This window comes from Lontra canadensis, unplaced genomic scaffold, assembly GCF_010015895.1.
Source record: "Lontra canadensis isolate GAN:19392208 unplaced genomic scaffold, GSC_riverotter_1.0 scaffold20, whole genome shotgun sequence".
Classification (NCBI taxonomy): domain Eukaryota; kingdom Metazoa; phylum Chordata; class Mammalia; order Carnivora; family Mustelidae; genus Lontra; species Lontra canadensis.
Genome location: NW_022631014.1, coordinates 8731120 through 8740893, shown reverse-complemented (window position 1 = coordinate 8740893; position 9774 = coordinate 8731120). Strand labels below are relative to the sequence as shown.

The window sequence follows — 9774 nt, the reverse complement described above, 5'->3', positions numbered from 1 at the left end:
CTAAATTAACAATACAATGTTGTTGTTTTCAAAGCAGCTTTGTGCAAGGCAAACCCAGTGGTAGCAGATGGACATTTTCTGTTGCAAAGAGAGCTATGGGATATAGCTCTCTTTATATTTATTATAAAATAGTGATTCTGTTGCTTAAGAAATAGTGCACTTTATCCTTGCTTTACCAAAAAAAAAAAAAAAAAAAAAAAAAAAAAAATATATCTTTTTTAACCAAAAAAAAAATTTACTTTTTTCCTTTATTTAAAAAAAAAAAAAAAAAAAAAAAAGGAAAAGCATTTGTCCTCTGTCACTCATCTGAAAATTATCTTTGTTGGCATAAATAATAGAAAAGTAAGAAAAGGGAAGACGCAGATGGGAAATAGTCTTCAGCTTTCCGTTATTGTATGAATTACCTACTTTTGTTTCTTAGGCTGCATTTTTTTTAAGGTAGCATTAGTTTCCTGGGACACTGAATACCTTTCAGCGCTCAGCCACATCTCTGCCAGATTGTACTCCTATCCCTATCAGATTTTATTTCTATTCCGAAGTGTTTTTGAAACCCATTGAAGAAGGTTAAATTGTTTTATCTTGCAAATCAGATGTAAGCGATTATCTAGTCTCAATATTTGGTTGTAGTTTATTCCCCTGCCCCTTTGGCCTGGATCACTGTTAGATGCCTCTAACTTATTTCTTTGTGGGTTTAGCTAGAACTTCTGGTCTTCAAAGAATACAATTTTAATTTTGTTTTGTAGGACTTTGGGACTCATTTTAGCCTCAATTATTTATAAATACTTTTGTCAACGTGTCAACTGGAGGCATTATTCACTTCTTCATTGATGAATTCTCATATCAAGAAGCTGATGAAGAGAGTCTCCGCTGAGAGTCGCCGCGGGTTCCTGCTTCAACAGTGCTTGGGCGGAACCCGGCGCTCGTCCCCTCACCCTGGCCCTCAGACTGCTCCAAGCCCGCCCCGTGGCCGCTCCAGCGCCGCCCAGTCGCCACCCAGTCGCCGCCCACCGCCGCCTCTCCTCAGCCGCAGCCATGACAACCGCGTCCCACTCACAAGTGCGCCGTCGGGGTTCGGGACTCGGACGCCGCCATCAACCTCCAGATCAACCTGGAGCTCTACGCCTCCTACGTCTATCTGTCCATGTCTTACTACTTTGACCACGGTGATGTGGCTTTGAAGAACGTGGCAAATATTTTCTTCACAAGCCTCATGAGGAGAGGGAACATGCTGAGAAACTGATAAAGCTGCAGAACCAACGAGGTGGCCGAATCTTCCTTCAGGATATCAAGAAACCAGACGGTGATGATTGGGAGAATGGGCTGAATGCAATGGAGTGTGCATTACACTTGGAAAAGAGTGTGGATCAGTCACTACTGGAACTGCACAAACTGGCCACTGATAAAAATGACCCCCATTTGTGTGACTTTATTGAGACTCATTACCTGAATGAGCAGGTGAAATCCATCAAAGAATTGGGTGGCCACATAACCAACCTGTGCAAGATGGGGGCCCCCAAATCTGGCATGGCAGAGTATCTCTTTGACAAGCACACCTTGGGAAACAGTGATAGTGAGAGCTAAGCCTTAGGCTGTCTTCCCAGAGCCACGTGGTCCCTGAGGCCATGCGTGCATGTTGGGGTTACCTTTACCTTTTCTATAAGTTGTACCAAAACATCTACTTAACTTCTTTCATTTGTACCATTCCTTCAAATAAAGTAATTTGATACCACCCCCCTAAAAAAGAAGCTGATGAAAAAAAGGCATTATTTTTAGAATGAGTTCCTCCAGATTTCACCTAAATATCTACAAAGGGGATAGCATGAAATTTGGTATCTCTGCTCCCAAGCATATGCAAGCATATGCAAGCAGAATTTCCCAAGTAAATATAGACAGCCTGAAAATTATCAAGACAGTAAGGTTACTCCAAAGAACGTCTCTTATCTATCCACTGTGGTTGTGCCCCTTGGAATGGGTACATCTACTCTGCAACCTGCCTTCCTTGACGTTGTTAGTGTGCGTTTGTGTTTCTGTGGGGAAAAAAACGATCAGAAGAAAGTCCTCTCTTGTACATTTCTCTGTTGTCATTTCCTCTTGGTGTTACTTTCCCTCTCTTCTTCCTCTATAACTTCTATCTGTAACTAACCAGACTTTCAAATGGGAACATCATATTTCTTACCTTTGTATTTATGTTTCTAGCTCTTAGTCTGGAAAGTAAAGAATGGTTTATATCTCTCTTAGAAGAAGAAGAAGAAGAAGAAGAAGAAGAAGAAGAAGAAGAAGAAGAAGAAGAAGAAGAAGAAGGAGAAGAAGAAGAAGAAGAAGGAGAAGAAGAAGAAGAAGAAGAAGAAGAAAGAATGTAGTTACTTTCATGTATATGATTTAGAAAAGTATTTCTTTCCTAGAAGCCCTTAATAAAAAGAAAAAGAGGGGAAAAAAAGAAAAGAAAAGAAGAAAAGAAAAGAAAGGGAAAAGAAAAGAAAAAAGAAAAGAAAAGAAAAGAAAAGAAAAGAAAAGAAAAGAAAAGAAAAGAAAAAAAAGAAAACTCCTCTCCCTCCTAAAAGGCTCCCTCTCCAGAAGAGAATGCAATCAGCCACATTTAGTTACTCGAGGGAGAGGAAGATCAGACAGTCACCATGTACCTCTTGCTGGGAGAATCTGGGAAATGAGGGTCATTTACACATATTTGGTTAATTAAGAAGCTAGTGTTGTATGTTATTGAATCTATAGGACTATTTCTTTTCTTTTGCTGCATTTTGAATATATGCCCTTGTAGTAAATTTTCATAATTTAATGGTTTACAAAACCAGTAGTATAAAACTTCTTTCAAACATCCCCAAATCTAAACCCTAATGCTCTTTCTCCCTGTGAAGTAAAACTGTAAAAATGTGTAATTCAGGTTTTACAGGGCATATTATTACTAGAAAAAAAAATGTTTTTAATGCTTCTCATTAAGGTGATATACGTTCCACATTATGACTTCTAATTATCAACACTGAGTCCAACTATGACTCATCATTCCCAGGAGTTTTAGGACAAGAAAGTAAGAAAGCCAAGGAGAAGAGTTTTATAATCAGTGTTTGGGTGATAGTGGATGGGCCCATTCTACCCAGGATTGAGAAATCCCTGACACCTTCTCTGCCCTTTTTATGGGAATTAATACACTGCCTTGTTGTCTAAGCCAGTTTAAGGATGGAATTCCTGCTACTTGTAACAAATAGCATCCAAATATATAATATATTGCTCTTAATTAAAAGTAACAGAACCCAACTCTGGGTCACTTAAACAAGATAAGGTATATTGCACAGATACCTGAGAGATCATGGGACTTATTAAAGTCTGAGAGAACAGGCTTAGAAACTAGCAGAAATCTAGGAGGTAATACAGGGCCATGATTTAGAAAGCCATAAGAGGGCCATAACAGACTTTATAGTCTCAGATGGCTCCTTCCTCATTCTTGTTTCCCTTACCCACGATTCAGTATCTAGCTGCCCATGCTTGGGTCATATTCTACCATTGGGTAATGCAGAGAACAGGAAGGAATGGAAAGATTGGCTCTCTTCATGTTCGTACTGGGAAATGAGCAGCTTCACTCCAAGAAAATGAAAGACAGATAAATTCTCAAAGGAACTGGAATATTAAGACAAGTAGGAATGGATTCTGGACAAATTAAAATGACAAGTGATCTAGCAAAAGAACATGGGCTTTGAATTTAGACTCTACTTATTTAGTGCGTGACCTTGAACAAATTGTCTTCTCTTCGGATTACAGTCTTTAAATCTATAAGATGATAATGAGTATGATGATGAACATAACATCTGCTTTGTGGATTTCTTCCAAAGTGCAGATAAAACAATGTGTACAAAAATCTTCAGCATTTAAACTATGACAAAGTAGCGATAGACCATCAGCAGCAATAGTGGCATCATTCTCAGTTTTTCTAGAAGACATGGATGATATCTGCTAGAATCACCTCTTCCCTGATTGTCAGATTGTTTTTTTAAAACTCATGACTTCCATAGCAACATTCTAGAGGATGCTTTGGATGATAAACCAGTTAAAAGCCTTAATTCCAATGTTCAGTCTAAGAAGAAGAAACCCCCTTATGCTTGGGAATCATGTACCAAATACACTGTGGGTCTTTCTCTACTGGAGTGAAGGAACATCTGCATGGTGGCCCTCAGAAAAGGTGGAAGGTGCAACTAATGAGACCGGGCAAGATCTTAGAGCTCAGATGCAGTCATCATCTCAATCAATTCCAACCCTCAAGGATGGCTTCTTTCTCCTTCACATGAGACCTGGGACCCTCGCAGCAGGGCTGATTCCACTGGCAAGGCAGCAATTTCTTCCCTAAGTCTCCCTATGGAGGGGCTCCAGGCAGGATTTCTGGGCTTTCCTGGAATAGGAGACTGCTCAGGAGCGGGGGAAGTGGGAACATCAGAAGACATTGACACCAACATGGAGTTTCTAACTGACAACACAATCCCCTAAGTTATTAGAGTTAATGGCTCAGAGGTGCTTGGCTGAAACCCATTAATCATTTGTACTCTGTAGGGAAACTACTAGGTTTTTAGCCTCCAAACAGCATGGTAGGTAAAAGCATAAACTTCAGAGTCAGAGACTAGATTCTGATTTAGTTCCATTGCTCTTACTAAGTTTAACAGAAATTGCTAACCTCCTAACACAAATCTGTGCTTTGCCTTGGCATAATGGAAGTGGCTGCCCAGTGAAGGACTACATTTCCCAGACACTCTTGCATTCTAAGTGGGGCCATCTAACTAGTTCTCACAAATGACATGCAGCAGGCTAAGAATGTTCAGATGCAGGTTGCCTTCTTCGTACTGTCTTCCCCATCTGCATTTGCAAGAGAGGAATCTGGGTCCTAGGTAGTGACAGATCCATGAGATAAAAGGAACCTGAATCAGTATACAGAGTGACGCTTTCCTCTAATTAACAATTATCTGCTCTGGACTATGATGTTGAAGCTACTATACACTTTGCAGTTTATTTCTTACCACTGCCTACACTACCCTAATTAATACATAATTGCCTTTACCACACATATGAATATATTTTCTCCCAGTTTTTTTCTATGCATAGTTCTCATAAAGATATGCTCCTATAATAAATAGTTTGCTGTACTCCTTTGCTTTTTATACTTATAGTACTTTTTCCATGTTTCTATATTCTCGTAACAGACTTTAATGATTCTAGAAACTTCTGAATGGATATTCCATGATTCATTTAATCATTTACTTATTGGTGGATTTTTACATTTTTTTCTTTTTTCCCTTTTTAATTTACTCCTATAGTTCAAAACTTGGTAATTGAAAATAAATCTGAATGTGATATATTTTCTAATAATATCTTGGTGACCATAAGTCTTTTAACAAGAGCATGGTTTCAGTATCATACTTGAGCAAACTGTTTGCTTGATGTCTCTTCTACCCTAAGCCTCATCAAGTAAAAAAACAAAAAGAAGTCCTCCCTGATGATTCAGAAGGTGGAGAGAGAGCATCTGTTAAGTTACATTTTCTATGTGGCTAGTGGCACCAACCCAGACCACGCTCCATATAATCCTGCCAGATAAATGCGCATACATCCAAGAATTTGTAAACCAAACTTAAGTTTCTGACAATCAAGAATAACACTCAACTTTAGGGACTCAAGAAAGAGGTTAGGCCAGATTTATAGAAGGCACAAATTTAAATAGTATTCAGCTCCATCAGTTCACAAACCAGGTAAGAACTTACTCAGCTACTAAGCAAGACTGTATCTAGAGACGCTGCCACAGACATTTCATGCTAGTGAGGCATTATGAGCTCACCAAATGGACCACTAAAACCATTACATTTATGAAAGCAAGTGGAAGAACATTTTTGTGATGTTGCAACCATTATTTTTCTGTCTTCCCTAATACGCAACATTTGGGAATTCCCAATGCTTCAACGGGCTCACTCCTTAATTATGGAGAATCCAGCAGACTGTTGTGGATATTTTCTGACCATTTGAAAAGGCACCATGATACCTCCATGTTTTGTTTCCAACTAGGGAGGCAGATTAAACAAACAGCTTCAGAAGAACTTTATTGATGAAACCAAAGAAAGGGACTCCTGAGCACACTATTTTTTTCCCCAAAAGGTAACTTCCAAGCTCAGAGGTCACCAATCTGATTGTGCCTCAAAATTCTCACTCTATTTATTGACAAATAATACAAATTAACTAAACCAAATCAAGTGGTAGATTAATCTCCTCTTTTCTGTTTATTCCATTGTCAATCTTCTTCCTCTTTCTTGTTTTATTGTCTGAAGGAATTTTTTAAGTGGTTTGAGAGACAGTAACTAGGTAATTGGGAAATGGAAAAAAGTGGAGAGCTAATTAAAAATCAATTATCTGGGAAGGTCTCAGCAAGGTGGTAACTTATGAGCTGATGTCTACAAGATAAGAAGGAGCCAGCCATGTGTCTGGAATATTCAGCAGCCAGTTTGAAGGCATAGCTTGGAGTGTTTAAGATACAGAAAGAAGGCTTCTGTGGCTTTAGCATGATAAGCAAAAGGAGAACCATGGGGAGTTGGAGAGTGGTCTCAGACATTTAAGACATGGTCAGGAGCTTTGATTCTGAGTACAATTGGCAACTCACCCTGAGCATTTTAAAAGAGAAACTGGCATGATCTATTTTATATTTTAAAAGATCACTGTTGCATAGAGAACTGATTGTGGAGAAAGAACAGTCTGATGAAACCCAGTCAGAAAGCCACTGCAGCAGGTGAAGAAAGAGCTAATGGCAGACTGAAATAGGGTTGTAGCTGTGGAAAGGCAGAAGGGAGTGTATGGGTTTCAGACATGCTTTGGAGGTAGAGGCAAACGGAACTTTGTGGAATTGCTTATGGATGTGAGAGAAAGTATACAATGAGGAATAACTCCTAGGCTATGGCTTGTCGAACATAAGAGATCTTGATACTCTACACTGAGACACAGGACCAGAGGGTTGAGAGAAGAGAAGAGAAACTCCATCAGAAGTCCTGATGTAGTCATGTTGAATTTTAAGGGCATATTAGTCAGGAAAGGTAGGAAACAGGTAGTTCATAAGTGATCTGGAATTTGAGGAAGTTTATGCTAGATGTAAAGAATATACACATTTAAAGTAATAAGAGTTGATGAGGAGGCCACCTGAGAATAGAGCTCAAGAAGAATACAGAACCTATAACTGCTGACATTCTGAAATGTAAAGAAAATGGAGATAGAAAAGGAAAGTCAATATGGAAGTCAGAGGAGTAGAAAAATAACCAAGTGCATGGTATCATAGAAATCAAGAGAACAAAGTGTGTCACAAAGGCAGAACCAACTGTGTCCAAATTCACTGAGAGGTCAAGAAAGATCCAGATAGCCAGTCCCCACTGGATTTGGCAATACAGAGGTAATCGTGACCTTCACAAAAGCAGCTTCAGAGGACTGGGAAGAAAAGAATTCAGCTGAAGTCAGGTAAGGAGGCTGAGGTGGGAGGAAAAGAGAACAATGGCAATACTGACTCAATAATTTTTTCTGTGAAAGAGCACGAAAAGGGGGTGGTGGGTAGAGGGCCATAGTCAACTGATGTCTTTGTCATTGATACGAGCTGGAGATGGGAGAGGTTTGAATACCGATAGCAAGAATTCATTATAGCTGGAAATACCAGTTATGAAGGGGACAGGCAGGTAGAGCTCAGAAAGTGACTCTAAGAATGTGACAGAAATGGAACCCAAGGCACAGTGGAAGAGTTGCCCTGTGAGAGGATCAGGGATGTTTATCTTCTGTAACAGAAGGATGAGAGGGCACAGCCACAACTCCAGAGACGTGGAATACCAGCGGAGTGATTCAGCCTCTGGAATGGGATGCTCTGAGGTGTTGTGGGCGTTCAGAGATTTTGCTCCTGGGATTCAGAGGCTTTGCTCAGTCTCCAACAGACCTGACTTTTCACCACATTTCTCAACATTATACCTTCCTTTTCCCTCACCAAGTTTCTACTTTTTACTCCCATTTCCCATCACCTTTTTTTTTTTAAAGATTTTATTTATTTATTTGACAGACAGAGATCACAAGTAGGCAGAGAGGCAGGCAGAGGCAGAGGGAGAAGCAGGCTCCCTGCCGAGCAAGGAGCCTGATATGGGACTCGATCCCAGGACGCTGGGATCACAACCTGAGCCGAAGGCAGCTGCTTAACCAACTGAGCCACCTAGGCGTCCCTCCCATCACCTTTAAAAGTATAATCCAACACCCTCTTCAAGAAGCAGCTTCAGCCTACAAGAATTTCTCCTTTCTCTGAATCTACATTTGGAAAATTATGGTGTACTATTTTGGTCTCTAAATGTTTCTTACCTTAGGTCTTTTTGCACCATGGGATCCCAGCTCCATAAGACAGTGATTCTGTGGGGTTTTTGTGGGTTTTTTGTTTTGTTTTGTTTTTTGTTTGTTCTGTTTTTGTTTTTTTAGCTATCTAAATGAAAGTGAAGATGCTGTCTTGTCTTCAAACTACTTGACTGCTTGTGATGTGTAGCAAAGGTAAACAGATGGATCCGGATTGGAATTACAGAACAAGCAGTCTTTCTGAGGAATGTCCATCATCACCACGTCATTAACCCCAAACTCTAGTTAATTAAGGGTGACTTAAATTCTGCAGGGGTATATAGTATAAGTAACAGGGTGCCACAACCATTTCCACTGCCAGCTGTTTGAATATATTGGTCCAAGGCCAAATCTGCCCAAGAACCCTGAGATGGGACTGTTCATTCTAAAATCATCAGTCTTTATTGAGAAAAGATTGGAATATTTATTATTGAAGGTCATGGTTATTAAGTTTTGCAGTAGGATCTATCACCCTTATTCAATCCACAAAATAAGATAAACTTGTATAAATATGTCTACATCTCATAGTTCCCATATTTCCAAGTGAAAAGCTCTCTGATTAAAAAATTATTTTTAAAAAAAGATTATACATCATTGTCATTTCCAATGAAGAAAAGTGAATTTATTTTCTCAGGATCCCCAGCTATATTTGTATTAAATAATGGATGTTTCCTTAAATAATTTGCATTGTTATGAAGTTGGGATGTACTAAGACTATAGCTTCCTATGTCATCTCCAAGCTCTCCTTCATGACCAGTCATTTTCCAGTTGGATTTAAAGCATGTCCATTTCACCTAGATCTATGACAGTGCTGGGGCAGATTTGTTACAGGAAATCCGCTGGGCACTCATTTGGTGATGTCTTTAGGCCTCCAGTAAAGATAGAGATAAGAAAGATGGGGGAGTTCAATTCTTACTAGCCAGCTCTAAATCTGTTATCCTGAAAAGCAAAGAACAACCATTTAAAATAAACAGTATTTATTTAAACCATTTAAAATAAACATCGATGTATATCGATGTATTACCAGCTGGATTGAATTTTGTTTATTATAACATGAAATGCCAGCCAGAGATCTACTTCCTGATCTGTTTTCCACACACACACACCCCATATACCTCTTGCTCCTTTCTTTGAAATGTACAGCTAAGAGGCAAACTCTTTCAATTTTTTGTTTTTGAAGATCAAACTCTCCAAGTGTGTACTACCAAGCAATATATACTTGATGCCTTGGCCCATCCACAGGATGGGTTGGGACAAGAAAATGATAAGAAGGACTGGCAAGAGGGACAGAGTGATATGGCAGTCATTTAGAAGTCATTAACCCTAGTATGGAAAATACAAAGGCTATTACACAGAATGTTCTAGAGAACATAAAGCTAATGGGGGAAATGCTAT

General features: G+C 39.3%; 1 pseudogene; it reads left to right on the top strand.

Moving 5' to 3' along the window:
• Positions 1 to 1017: 1017 nt before the first annotated feature.
• On the top strand, positions 1018 to 1728 carry LOC116869667 (annotated as a pseudogene).
• Positions 1729 to 9774: the final 8046 nt, after the last annotated feature.